Source organism: Apteryx mantelli, chromosome 2 (assembly GCF_036417845.1).
Source record: "Apteryx mantelli isolate bAptMan1 chromosome 2, bAptMan1.hap1, whole genome shotgun sequence".
In the NCBI taxonomy this organism is placed as follows: Eukaryota; Metazoa; Chordata; class Aves; order Apterygiformes; family Apterygidae; genus Apteryx; species Apteryx mantelli.
Genome location: NC_089979.1, coordinates 163,878,686 through 163,892,478, shown reverse-complemented (window position 1 = coordinate 163,892,478; position 13,793 = coordinate 163,878,686).

Here is a 13,793-nt window from a genome sequence, read left to right as displayed (position 1 = left end):
ACATAAGAGAAATAGAAAGCTTTGCTGAGAAACAAAACTCTGCCTTTCTGACGCTGACAATCTCTAAACCTGATGTAAATGTCTTCCCCACTTAGTGAAACAGGGTTTCTCTGCTCTTTAAACTACCTAATCATCAAATACTTGTGCCATCCGCAGGCATTAGGAGTGTGGTAATGGGACATATTTCGGTACAGCACAGCGTAACCCTCATACCCTTCTAAATTAAAAGGCAGCTGTATTCTGGTATGGCACAAGTGGCCTCCTTGTGGGGGGCAAACAATTTCATGGAGGTGCTGGGGAAAGGAGACAGAATAAATTTTACTTTAATGATATGAGCTGTTATGTGTCTATCAGGGCACTGAACGTTGTCTTTACACTCGGACACATTCACTGACTGAGGCACCGTCTGCCAATAATTTTTTTTCCCTTAAATTAGATTAGCTCACTTTAGGATGATATCTTTGAGTCTGCTTGAACAAACGTAGCAATTTAGCCAGGCGTTACGGGATTTCCCCGTGGAGGCTTGATGAGAGATTCTCCATGAGGATGATACACTTAATTAAAGGATGGAAATTGAAGACTGATACAGATGTATCCTGACATAGCAGCTGGGTTTATGTCAGGGTGTCTCCGCTCATAGAAATCAAAGAGGGAGATGAGAAGAAATCTAGGCATGGGTTATGCAGGAAAGCACAAACCCAGCTCCCAGAGGCATGTTGGGCAGTGAAGCCTCATCCCCAACCCTGTGGTGACCCGGCTCAGGGTCCAGCCCTGGTGCAAACAGGGTCCAACCTCACGCTTTCCATAGCACAGAAAAGCGGAGGCGGAGAGGATCCAGCCCTGCAGGTTTTTCCTGTTTCCTCCCAAGGGGTTGGAAAGCCGAAGACGAAGGGAGCCCTGGGAGTCCTCAATGTCCTAGCAGGAACTGGGGTCAAGATGGCATGGCCAAAATGTCACCCTATTAATAAATGAGCAGCGTGCTGGTGCTCTGCTAGATCTGATGCCGTTTCATCATCCCATGCACCCTGAATCTCCTGTTATCTTTAGAAAGGCAAATCCTTCTCCCCCCTTTATTTCGAAGGGAATTATAACAAACAGCAATATTCTTCTTTCTCGGTAGAGGGAAGTGTTGGCTAAACTGAGCATTACTTGCAACTACCTCGTGGCACCTAGTACTAAAGGGAGCTTCTCACACCATCTGTATTAGGCAGTGAAAGGCTTTATAGAAAGCCCTGCGGCTACGGTCCGTGGAAATCAAAAGTACTTCACTGAGCATCAGCAGGTGCCATGTCAGGGTAAAACCTTTCAAATTTCAAAGAAGAATACTTCTTTGTCAAATGCTTTTTTGCAGAAAAAATAGTTCTGGAGAAGCGTATTTTTTAACAAAAAGAGCAAAGACAGTGTTTGAAACTAAAACTGTTTTCCAAACTGTCACAGTTTCAAGAACTGCACATTTTTTCAATGTCTTTATTTCCTTAAAAAGGCAGCAACAAATGTGTGGAGATTTGGGATAAAAGGAAGGTTTTATAAATATCCTGGATGCAACAAGCCATGCTGTCTGTAATCTCTTTAAAAAAAGCAGTGATTGCTTCCTGGTGAAAAAGTATGCTTTTCTGAGAGAAGTGAATGGAAGGATGACATCAGCTGATCTCCTGCATAGTATTTATTTTGCCCCAGTGCTTACTTTCATCTGACGTGCCCTGGGTTTTGGCTGACTTGTCTGAACTATTTTACAGACATTGAGTAAGCCGGCATTACCTGAATATTTCTTTCGGAAAGGAAGATTTTGGCAAGGCAGCATATATTTTTAATCCATTTTATCCCTCTAACCAGCCTGTCTCTAGGGTTCCAGTTAACATGGGGGCTGCTTTGTGACTAGCTGCTCGTGGCCCAAGGATGCTCCCCACTTGCTGCCTGAGTTCGATGCTGCATGAATCCAGAACCCTGCTGCCTCCAGCATACACTCTTGGCTTGCCTTTCTGCATCTCGTGAAGCAATGCTCAAAGGGAAGGCAATTTAGAAACGGGAATTCAAGTAACGTGTATGCATTTGAACTGAAAACTGGGAGGAGGAGTGATTTTTCTAGGCTGAATGTTGAATGTGGAGATGGGAAATGGGGGGTCCTCTCAGTCTGGCTCCTGGCATGGAATAAATTTGACAAGTATTTTCCTCTTAATGTCCTTTTCCCTACATTTAATTCATCTTCTTAATTTCCTTTGTAAATATTACTGTGTCTTCTATAAGCTGGCCTCAGACTGAACTAATTGCATTGTCACTGAAACAAGGATCTGCTGATGTTAGGAATAATTTCTCTGTTTTTAAAGACAAACGAAACAAAGACAAGTGTTCCTGGTGTTTCATCAAGGTACAGCAGTGCATTTCCTTCTTCCATGAAGGGGTGGTAGAGCTGAATGTTTAGAGTTGTGTTAACTCTTATGGACTGCACAAGAGACAAGAGGGGGTTAGCTCAAAGCCAGACGATGGGACGAAGGATGAATATAAAGCTAGCAAGCTTGCCCCTCTTTTCCCTGGCTCTGACACCAAATCTGTGACACTGAGATCCTGTTGGTTCTCACTCTCAACTCCTGTGTCTTTTCTGTGGTTGAGCCTCAGATTTTGAAGCCATTTCTTTTGCACAAACTTTGCCTGAGATCCCACCTACCGCTCGATGAAGCAGAGCCGTTGGCGGTTCCCTGCAACAGGATCTCAGAGAGCAGCGATTGCCTGCAAGAATGCGTGTGTCCGGCAACAAGGACTGACGTTTTGGCAGCTTTGAGGTGCGTTGGGTAAGATTGGGAGTGAAGGATACTGAAGGCGAGGCATTGGCTGGAGACCTGGGGGCAGGTTGGAAACCTGCCCAGAGTGAGGACCGCATTGAAGATAGTCCCTGCGAGGACCCCTAAGGAAGTGTGATTTTCAGAAGTGACATAAGCTACTTCATACAAGTCAGTGTGTGTTGGAAGTGCTTTAAACTGCTAAAAAAAAAAGCTCTTCTGCTTCTGGGGGAGGAAAGTACCTGCAGGGATGTGGCAGTACAGCAGGGTGGGTCTGGCAGGTCTCTGAGTTGCCAGGTCCTCCAGTTTTGCCTCCGTACTGTCTTCTGCCCACATTGACTCCTCGTGGAAGCATCCTTCCCTTTGCACAGCCACAGTTCAGCCCCACACTGAGTGCTTAAAAAGTCAAGCCGTTCCCTCAGGACTAGTTTTCCTTTATCTCTTACCTCACATGGCTTTCCACGCTTCTGCACTTCTCCAGGCTTTCAGGGGTTGTTTTCCCACTGGGGAGCTCCCACCAGGGAGCCATCCGCCCTGCACATCTGTTCTCCCTGGCTTTTCTAGCCCACATTTCTCTCCATCCCTCTTCATTCTTGTTCTTCATTTTCCAGCCCCAACAGTTGGCCAACTTCTATCCCCTCTTCTCAGCTCCCTTTGGCTGTCTCGCCCTGCTCATTCCCATCATACACATTCTCTCTTTCATCTTTTCCACTTCTGCATCTTGCTCATGCCAGGCTCCGTCCACCAGTTTTTCCTCCTCTCTTTTTCCTCTCAGAGCTTGCACACCATTTTTATCACAAATGAATGCAAGATTGCTCTTTGTAGGCACACCACAGTTTTGCCCAGGGTCCCGTTTCCCACCTTTTCCCTTGGGAAGAGGACAAGGACAGCGCAGCAGCACATCCCCTGATTAACAGCATATCAGCTGCAGAAGTAATGCCTTGGCGTGTTTTGGATCCATCACTTGATATGATTTATTTCAATGTGAACTTGCTCTTGATGAGAACAGGCTGGAGACCTGCTCTCCGTCCACCTTTCTGGGGCCACTGCTGCTCTTTTAGACCTTTTTGTAGCCTCCTGAGCTCTTTTCTGTGTGATCTACTCCTTTCCCCCTTTTTATTTTTTGATCACTGCCAAGCATGGAGCTGCTCTCATGGGAGTGTTTATTATAGCTCCAGACTCTCATTCCCAAGCAGTAATAGCTACTTCAGAGCCCTTCACTGTGTGAGTAAAGCTATGCCCATTTTTTTCCATTAATAAGCTATTTTATCCTGCTCGGTCAGTATTGTGAGGTCTTTTTACGATTCTTCATGAGTTTCTTTCGTTTTACCACCCTGAAGACTTCAATAGTATCAGCAAACTCTGTCACCCGGCTCTCCACCTCCTTTTATGAGCACGCTGAAGAAGGCAAGCTGTGGCATGGTTTCCGCGGGACTCTGCTGCTGACCCCCCTCCACCGTGAACACTGACTCTGAATTCCTGCCTTTTATCCCTAGTCTTTTAACCAGCAGTTTTTCCCCACGTGGAGGACCTTCCCATTTTTCCCAAGCCAGCTCCATTTCTGTAAAAGCCACTTCTCGTGTTCATTGGGAACTTTAAACCAAAGTAAAAACTTTAAATAACCTGAGGAACTTTCTGCAGAACAAAACCCAGCCTCGCACCTGCTCCTTGAGTCCCGAGGCGCCCCGGCGAGGAGCTGGCGTCGCGGGGCTGCGGCACAGGCTCCCGCGGCACATGGGGGAGCAGCAGGTCTGCGCGGTGCCTCCCCCCGTCCCCTGCCCTCTTCTCCTGCGCGAGGCTGCTCCCCTCCTGCCCTGGCTCTCCTGGCGTCTCTCCTGCCTGCTCTGCCCCTCTGGCCCCGTCTGCTCCCTCTGACCCCAAACCTGCCAGACCCCTCCTTCCCTGCTCTTCCCCCCTCCCTATCCGTCCTTCTTCCCCATCCCTCCATCCTCCCCATCCTTCCTTCTTCCCCATCCTTCTCCTTCCCTCCTTCCTCTCCATCCTTCCTTTCTCCCCATCCTTCCCCAATCCCTCCTTTCTCCCCATTCTTGCCCCCTCCCCAACCTTCCCCATCCCTCTTTCTTCCCCATCCTTCCCCCATCCTTCCCCTATCCCTCCTTCCTCTCCATCCTTCCTTCCTTCCCATCCTTCTCCGTCCCTACTTCTTCCCCATCCTTCCTCTTCCCCATCCTCCCCCCCTCCCCATCCTTCCCCATCCCTCCTTCCTCCCCATCCTTCCTCTTCCCCATCCTTCCCCTATCCCTCCTTCTTCCCCATCCTTCCCCCTCCCTTATTCCTCCCTCCCCCCCGTCCCCCCCACTCCCCTCTCCCCCACCCGTCCCTCCCCGGACTCCCCGCTCCGCCGCCGCTGGCCGGCAGGGGGCGCCGCGGGGCCGGTGCCGGTGCCGGTGGCGGCGCCGGTGGCGGCGCGGTGCCGGCGGGGCGGGGCGGCGCGGGGCGGCGCGGGCCGGGCCGGGGCGGTGCCGGCGGGGCGGGCCGGGGCGGCGGCACCTCCCCGCGCCCCCCCGTCCCCGCCGTCCCCCCGCGCGGGCGGTGCGGGGCGGCGCGGGGCTGCGCACACGGCGGCGGCACCGCCGAGCCGAGGCGAGGCGACGCGGGCAGCGGGCAGCGGGCAGCGGCGGCGGCCGGCGGGAGGGAGCCGCGCGCCGCCGCGGCGCCGAGCGCACCCAGCACCATGGCCCTGGCCCCGGGCAGCGCTCGCACGGGGGCTAAACTCTGTGGATACACTGAAGTGAATCTGGGACTCTTGGTTTAGCGGGAAAAATTAAATAAACCAATGTAAGTTCCTCTTTTTTTTTTTTTTTTTTTTTTTGCTTGTTTGCTAATAAAAAAAGGACGCCACGAAGCAGCCCGGTTCTAAGCGCGTCTGAGGAGGAGGAATTGGTAGCGCTGGGATTTTCCCCTTCCCCTGCTTGGAGACCCGAACTTTCCCCTCCAGCCGGGAGACCCGGTGGCGCCGCGTCCCGCTCCCCTTCCCCTGCGCCCCTCGCCGGGTGCCGCTTCGGGCCGTCCCGCGTGGGAGGGTGGCGGAGCGGCTGCGCGGGAGCAGCGCGGAGCGGCCGGCGGAGCGGCCACGCGCGCGCCGCGGGGTTGGAGCCGAGGTTTCGCTGCTGAGCGGTAACTCTTGTTGCAAATCGAGCTAGTTTCCCTCTTGCTTCTGCAACCCAAAGTGCCATAAAAAGGAAAAAAAAATAATAACAACAACACGGAGGATACTCAGCAAATGGTTCGGTGACTGTAATGTGATGGCAGATGTGTTTGAACGGAAATTTAGTAGCACATTTGGAAGGAAAGAAATTATTTAAGAAGGGGTATTTCCAGGGTGACAGGGAAAATTTTTCATTCTTCTATGTCATGAGACTATTATTGATATTACTTGTTGTAAGAACTGACATATTATGTGCATATCTTGCTCACCTCAAAGTGGTTCGTAGAACACCTCTGCTTAAAATATTTGGATTTTTTTACCAGTCCAAATCAAAAACTCTACTTGACTTCTAGAAATAAAAGAAAAACACGGAGAGCTGTGCTGCACTCCGGCAAGGTGATCATGATTTTATCAAGATAGCCTAGAGGGGAACAGGGACATACTGGGAGCACCGTAGAAGAGAACGAAAGCTGAATTAAAGCAAAACTTATGCAACCAGAGCGTGGCTGTAATGGGATTTTTTTTTTTTTTTCTGGGGGATTTGGGTGAGGAGGTGGAGATGAGCTTCTAAAAAAACAGAGAGGCGCACAGGCAACACACATGCACAGCAACAGGTCTCATTTTGCCTGCAAAGGATGAGTTGAGGTTAGTGGGTGCTTCAGCTGAGCCTTTCCAGCTGTGCCTGGGGCAGGCGCTGACCCCAGAGACCGGTGCCGGCTGCGGAGCTGGTGGCCCCAAGGTCCCCCACCTCCGGGGGGACGAGCAACTGCTCCCGAAAGACGGCTCATAAACACTGCGATTCAAAGAGGATTTGTCAACACTAAAAATAAACAGGCCCGCAGATGTGTCCTATAGGGTCATGGGCCGTTTCAACAGTTTCCGGGCTGATCTGCTAATTTCCCGATTTTGCGTGTGCGTGCGCGTGTGTGCGGGGGTGTCCTGTCCAAGGTGCTGAAGTTCATTTTGCTGTCATTTCCGAGGATTTAAGGGTTTTGCACAGGTGATGGCTGCAGGCTTCCTCTCGTGTTAAAGCGGTGCGGTTTGAGTTGGAGGGTCCCTCCTGGGTGGTACCAAGAGGAAGCAGGGATGTGTTTTCAGACACGTATATTTGATCCGTCCTTTTGGCGTGGGAAAGCAGGCCAGGTGGAGTCGCAGATGGATCCGGCAGATCCGATAAGCTTTTGGTGGCAGAGAATTGAAAAGGTCAGAGCTGCGAGGCTCAAAGGGGGAGTGGATGCCCCTTATCCTGATGGGCCAAAAGAGTGGTGCATCTGAGGGTGTTGATGCTGTTGGTTTGAGTACGTTGCCTCCACTGAGACATTAGCTGGTTCCAAAAACTAGAGGGGAGCTCAGTGTCGGGGGCGGGATGGAATGGGAATGATACGAATGGGATGGGAGTGATGACTGATGATTCTGGAAATACTCTTTTCTGGTGTAAGCCTTTTCATATGGTTAACAAGATTGAAAGGGATCTTTAGAAATAGAGGCTGCTTAAGAAAAAAGTCTGTTTTGAGGGGGGAAGTGTATCAACAAGTAAGCAATATTAATGGAAGCCTGCAGTGCAAGTTGTGATATTTTCATATTTATCTACCAAAAGATCTGAGACTTAAGTAGTATGCAATTCTTTGTATGAGGCGGATCACAGTATTGCCAGAAATAATCATAGGGGAATATGATACTTAACTCACATGTGATTGGAGATCGATGTTGTGACATGTGGTTTTTCTCAGTTCTTGATATTAATCTGAAGCTATCCATAATACAGCTTTGTACTTCTGTCTGAGACTCTCAAAGGGCTTTGCAGCCACAAAGGGTCGAATTCTGATACCAGTGTTCACATGGGTAGTTTACGCTGTGAGGAGCGCTGCAGATTTAAAGCATGCAAAAACTCTGTACAGTATGGTAGAGAACTGATATTGTTTCATACCCTCATTTTAGAGGAGGCTAAATCATTTGCCAGAGATCGCAGAGGAATTCAGTTACATCATTGGGTATGTAACCCAAATACCTTGACCATGAAGGGTGTATGTAGACCAGGAGGCTTCCTAACTCTGAATGACAGCTTATGGGTACAGAGTTTAAAGCTGCTTCGCTGTTGAAAGCATTGTAGTCCTGACTTGCATCAGAGGTGTCCCAGTGCTCACTGTGGTAGACAAACACCTGCAGGACCAGCTAACACCTCCCAGGACTTCTGCAAGCTACAGAAAACTGTGGAGTAGCTGCTGTACTCTTTAATCAAATGTGTACTCAAAATTATATTTAAAAAGGAAAGGAGATTAAGTGAAAAATAGCTAGTTTTTAATTAAAAAAAAACTGTATAAGATATTAGAAGGGGGTTGATACCTTATTTTATTTTCCTTTCATAAGCATTTTCTTGGCATCTTGAGGGAATGTTCTGCACGTGTATGTGAGGAGAGAACATTTGGGGTTGCATGATAAGGCATGTTGGGCTGCAGTTTGGAAATCCTGATCATGCTTTTCTGAAGGGACAGGTTATCATCTGATATCACCTTAGATGCCTTCATATTTGGAAACTCAATTTGAAAGACAAGAAAGAGACCTGTTGTTTTCAGAGGGTGGATGCTTAGTTCTTCCTGAAAATTACTACCTTGTAAGTTGCCTGCAATCATCCTTAAGGATTAGTTTGGAAAATTATAGGTCTGATAGTTAAAAGGTGACAAGAAGTAATTTCTAACTTCTGTTAAATAAAACTCACTTATCAGAGAAGCAGCATCTCTCTTAAGTATATGCTTGACTTTTAGGCTTGTGTTTACATGCGCTCTTGAGTTAGGGCCTTCATCACAGTACAAAGCAATTTATATCTGAAAACCTATCATTGCTTCTTATTTTTACTGTCTAACCTGGAGGGAAGTATATAAAGTTGGTCGGTTTTGTTCCTATTTGCTTGTGGTGAATATCCCTGTCACGGTGTCATGTAGGGCTGCAAACAGTTCAGATAAACACGTGTTTATTTATCTTTTAAATAACATTGTCCTTATGAACATTTACCAAAAGAAAACCCTGATGATATTCCCATCAATCTTGGTTTATTATTTACTTTGCAAACCAAACTAATGGGCCCACTTTGACCTGGCTCTGTCTCTTTGGGTTTATCTTGCAAAGTGACAGTTTCTAAATCAGGAAGGAAATCAGGTCACATTTCTGGCTCTGCAGGATTTATCTCATTGCTCTTCTTTCAAAGTAATTAGAGCTACTAATAATGAGGAAAAGAAAACTTTTCCAGAACTGGAATGTCCCTAACCCCTCTCTCCTTCTTGCGGTTTTTGTGTCATGGAAGAGATCCAGGTAGTTCAGAAAGTTTGCTGTGGAGGAGCCTTTTGCTCCGCTATACAGATGGGGACGTCCCCGAAGTTCGGCTGTGGCTGCGGTGGTCACCCTTGCAAAAACACCTTGCTTTCTTGCCATTAGTGGTGCTTCCTCATTTCTTTCCCCACTCCTTCCGGCAGCATGTCACTGCACTGGCTCTGGGCTGCCCATCAAAGTGGGGTGAGGTCCCTTGTGCTGCTATCCAGATTTCAGCCCAGGAGAAAAACCAATTTACCTAATTTATCCCCGATCCCAGTCCCTACAAAGCTTGGGGACAGAGTGGAAGGGCCAAGAGAAGCAGAATGGAAAACAGAGATGTCATTAAATACAGATAGCACCAGCTCTTATGACTGTGCTTTGTGTCCCTCCTCTTTAGGCTTCTTATCAGTCACGGTGCACTGATGCATGTTCCCGAGAAAGATGGCAAATGAAGCACAAAAATTCTCTCTTCTCTAATACAGCCACCTTTGAGAAGGTGCAACCTGGCCCCCTGCTAGGAGGCTGCCTTGCAAATCTTTCCAGTGCAAAATTTTCATTGATGGTAAAAGATCCCTTATCTTTCACGGCAAAAACATGCCTCCCTGCTCCTTGGAATGAACAAAGCCTTTTTAATTATAATTCTGCATGATAAAAATGACTTGGTTTTTATTTTTTTTATCGTAATATTGCAAGAGCTTTTTAAATGTAGCGATATTGCACATCAAATAATAAGACTGTACCAAAACATGTTGAAAATTTAAAAACACTGTGGTAAGCCCTGAGACTGTTTATTTCAACTTTCAACTTGAATTGAACTTTTCTGATTCACTAAGCTTCTGTGAACAAGGTTTTCTACTGCAATTTTAGAGTGCTCTAACCTGTCATAGATTATTTTTAAAGCTTGCTGGATTCGTCAGGTACTGAACCTGTTCTATATTCAGGTTATTGTTCAAAAAGTGTCTGCATGTTGTGTTTTACTAGTTTCAGTGCAACTCCAGTATTAATATGGGTCATTAAAAAAAAAAATACTGACAGTTCATGGTTAAGTGTATAAAAGCTAGGTGACTAAAAGGAAGCTGTGGTTGTAAGTAAGATGTCTGTGTTGGAAGCAAGGAGTGTCTCCAAAAATTCATGGAATTTGCAGGCTGAACCTGATACATCAGGTTTTGGGGGTTGGGGTCTTTTATTTTGTTATTTTTAGATGTTTTGGAGGAAACTGAAAAACCTATGCAATGCGAAGTTATGGAAAAACTTGCCCATGGAAAATTTCTTTCAAGACCCATTAGTTGGAGATAGATTAGATATTAACATTTTAGGCCAAAATCCATTCTCAAAGACAATGTTATTTACAGAGTGATTTTTTTCAAAGAATCTTCTTAGTATCATAGTGAAATAGTCACGTTATCCAAGGAAAGGGACAGTTTAGTTTGTGTCTTGGTGGCTGAATATGCCACTGTTCCTCACGGCTGGCTTATAACATGCAGAAAAGGGGGTTGAACGAGCTTTACGTGTGTCCCAGCTTCAGGTTTACAAAACCAGAGGCCCACTGGGTGCCGGGTAACCAAAACAGCACAGTGCAGGCAGGTCATTTCTAGCAATTTTAAATGAATTAGATTCACCCCTGTGGGGAGCCAACTCAAATTTTATGCCCCACTGTAAGCCCATTTCAGTCCTCAGAACAGAATTCCCACTGATGGGCTGCACAAGGGCAAACATCGCCCCTGAGAAATCCTATAAAACATGAACTTTGAAAAAAATCCTGACAGTGATGATTAAATAGCCAAGAAAACCCTATTGTGTAAATCTCATCAATGTAAGCAATTCTGTGATGAAATGTTCATTTTTTCCCCCATGATGTAGCCATTAAAAGTGGAAAAGCTGTGAGAGGAACTCTTTCGGTGATGAAAGCAAACTCTGCAAGTCTCCACGACTCGCCGGAGAGGCAGGAAACACTACTGGATGGGAAGAGGGGGAAAGGGAGGGCGGAATAATGCAAGAATTTTAACCCAGGCTGAACAGCTTCGAAACACATCATTAAAGTATTACAGCCTGACCTGCAGACAGGCGTTTAGAGTTGTCTGAGGTCTGACACTTTAGAAGCTGTTACATAATGCACAATTATAAAATCACACTCCAGCCTCTTTAAAATACCTGCCTTATTATAACCGGGTAATTATGCCGCGTTTAATGGAGCCGGGTGTGGAGGGTAAGGCAGTTGCATGCACCCAAGAATATTACTTTCACTGACATTGGCAGCTTAAAATACTGTGTCTCCCGGCCCACGGAAGGCTTAATCCCTCCAAAGCTCCCCAACGGTGGCATCTTCACCCCAGTTCCCGTGCCCGCTCCGGCTCTCGGGTTACAGGGGTTGTCCTTTCCTCTCGGACGCGGGCTCCTGGCCACCACCGCTCCCCATATTAGTGCAGAGCGCGCTACGGCGTGACGCAGTCGCCCTGTCTCCCTCCTGGGAGCCGAGCGCGTCGTCCTCGCTGCTTCCCAGCCTGGTGTCGAGCCTCAAGCGTAGAGCTATGCACGGTTCCCGTGCCGCCGGACGGGCTCGCAGAGCTGCCGGCAGCGCCTGCAATAAGAGGGTCTGGAAAGCGCTGCAAGTATCTTAAGAATTTTTCTTTATCTCTTTTCAACAGAGTTTCACGTCGAAAGGTCTAATCTCCCTCCGTGCATGCATGTAATTCTCATTCATGTGAGCGCAGGGGTTGCTGCCGGCATGGGCTGTGTATCGCTGGGGAAATAACCCCTGCAGGGCTGTGGCGCGTGGCAAAGTTAACCAGCGTGGCTGTGGGTTTGCTGAAGTTTTTAGAGCTCTTTTATTCCCTACGTTGGCTGAAGAGAGGGTTCAAATTCTGCTCTCGGCTCTGTCGGTGTAAATCCCGATCGGCTCATTTGACTTCAGTGGAGCTAATCCAGATTTACACAGAAGTTTCCCTAAGGACTTCTCGTTTTTGCTCTAGGTGACAGTTAGTGTGCCAATGTCAAAATACATCTGATCTAGTCAGATTCCCTGTCTTGAACCATTAATTATTCTCTGGCAAAAGTTTCTGAGAAAGAGCTGTTGTATTTGACCCCCTCCCCCCCATAAAAACAATATACAAATTTGGTTGCTAATTTTAGAAAGTAATAGGGATTTTTTCCTCCTCTTGAAACTAAACATAATCTGAAAGATAATGTACTAAGATTTAAATATAGCATGCAATTTTACATTGCAGATGAATAGTTTCTCTCATTCTTAACGTGTTTAGATTTTTTTTCAGTCTTTCTGAACAGACAGCTGTTAGATAAAGAGAGAAAAGTAAATAGTTGTTATGAGACCATGCTGCATAGCTAAAAAAAAAAAAAAAAATTGAATCATCACATCAGCATGGGAGGAAAAAGCTAGAATAAATCCTCTCCTCCTGTACTTTTTGCCGCGTCCCATCCTTTCTTGATACTTCTGTAGTAGTATTTGAGCTAAAGAAGTACTTTAGTTCATGAACGTAATATCTTAGGTTCCAGAACAAAGTTTCTGTAGGTCCATGGTGCTTCTGTTGCTGCTGGTTTGGTGAGCTTTAAATCAAGGCTCTGAATTCTTCACAGGAAGATGAAATTTGGGTAGAAACATTCATATGAAAGCCAATGTATTCCTGCGTTCTTTTACCTTAGGGGAAGTTTTGTGTGTGTTGCACTGGGTTTTCTTCTTCATGAAGTTGACAAAACTTGAGAGACACCAAGAGTTTTGTAGTGACCATGCAGCGTCCGGAGAAGCAGTCGGGAGTGCTGCACACTGGTGTGCAGATGTCCCTCTGGCTGCCCAAAACGGGCTGTAAAACAGGCTTTCTCCTATAGCCAGGGCACTTACACATGCAGCGCTGCTCCTCACGTGCACTTTTAAGAGTCTGATCTGTGAAGAATTGGTCTATCTATTGAAAGAACCCTCTGGCTTTCCCTGTGTTTTACCCATTTTGTTAAACCTGGGAGGTGCTGGGCTGATAGATCTTGTTCCAGGTGTTATGAGCCAAATAGCCACGATCCAGCCAGGATCTCTAATTTTCAGCTATTTCTCACTGGATGCCAGAAACAGCCCGGGAACATTGCACTGGGTCACACGCTGCCTCTTCTGAAGAGACATGGAGAATGGCAAAGAGATCCCCAAACTTAAAAAAAAAAAAAAAAAAAAAAAAAATCCTGGTGATTCTGGACTCCTGGGAACAGAGCAAGTGGGTGAAGAGGAGGTTATGGTCTGAAAACGTCGAAAGATTCTGGGCTGTGTTTTTTTCTTATTAATTAGCTGAAGCGATGTTCAGAACCTGAAACCAAGGCTTTTAGGCAATCTCTGGTGCCTAATTCTGCTCGCTGTCTCATAATAGGGTGAATCAGGAGACTGTTTATTGAAGTCGGTGATGCAGCATCAATGTGAAAACAACAAAAGGGGATAGAAGCCTCATTTATGAGCATAAAAGTCCCCTGGATAGTTTAACACCAACAGTGAAAATTACTGAATAGCTGCAAAGCACAGATTTTAAATGTAGTCAAAATAAATTTTCTGGAAC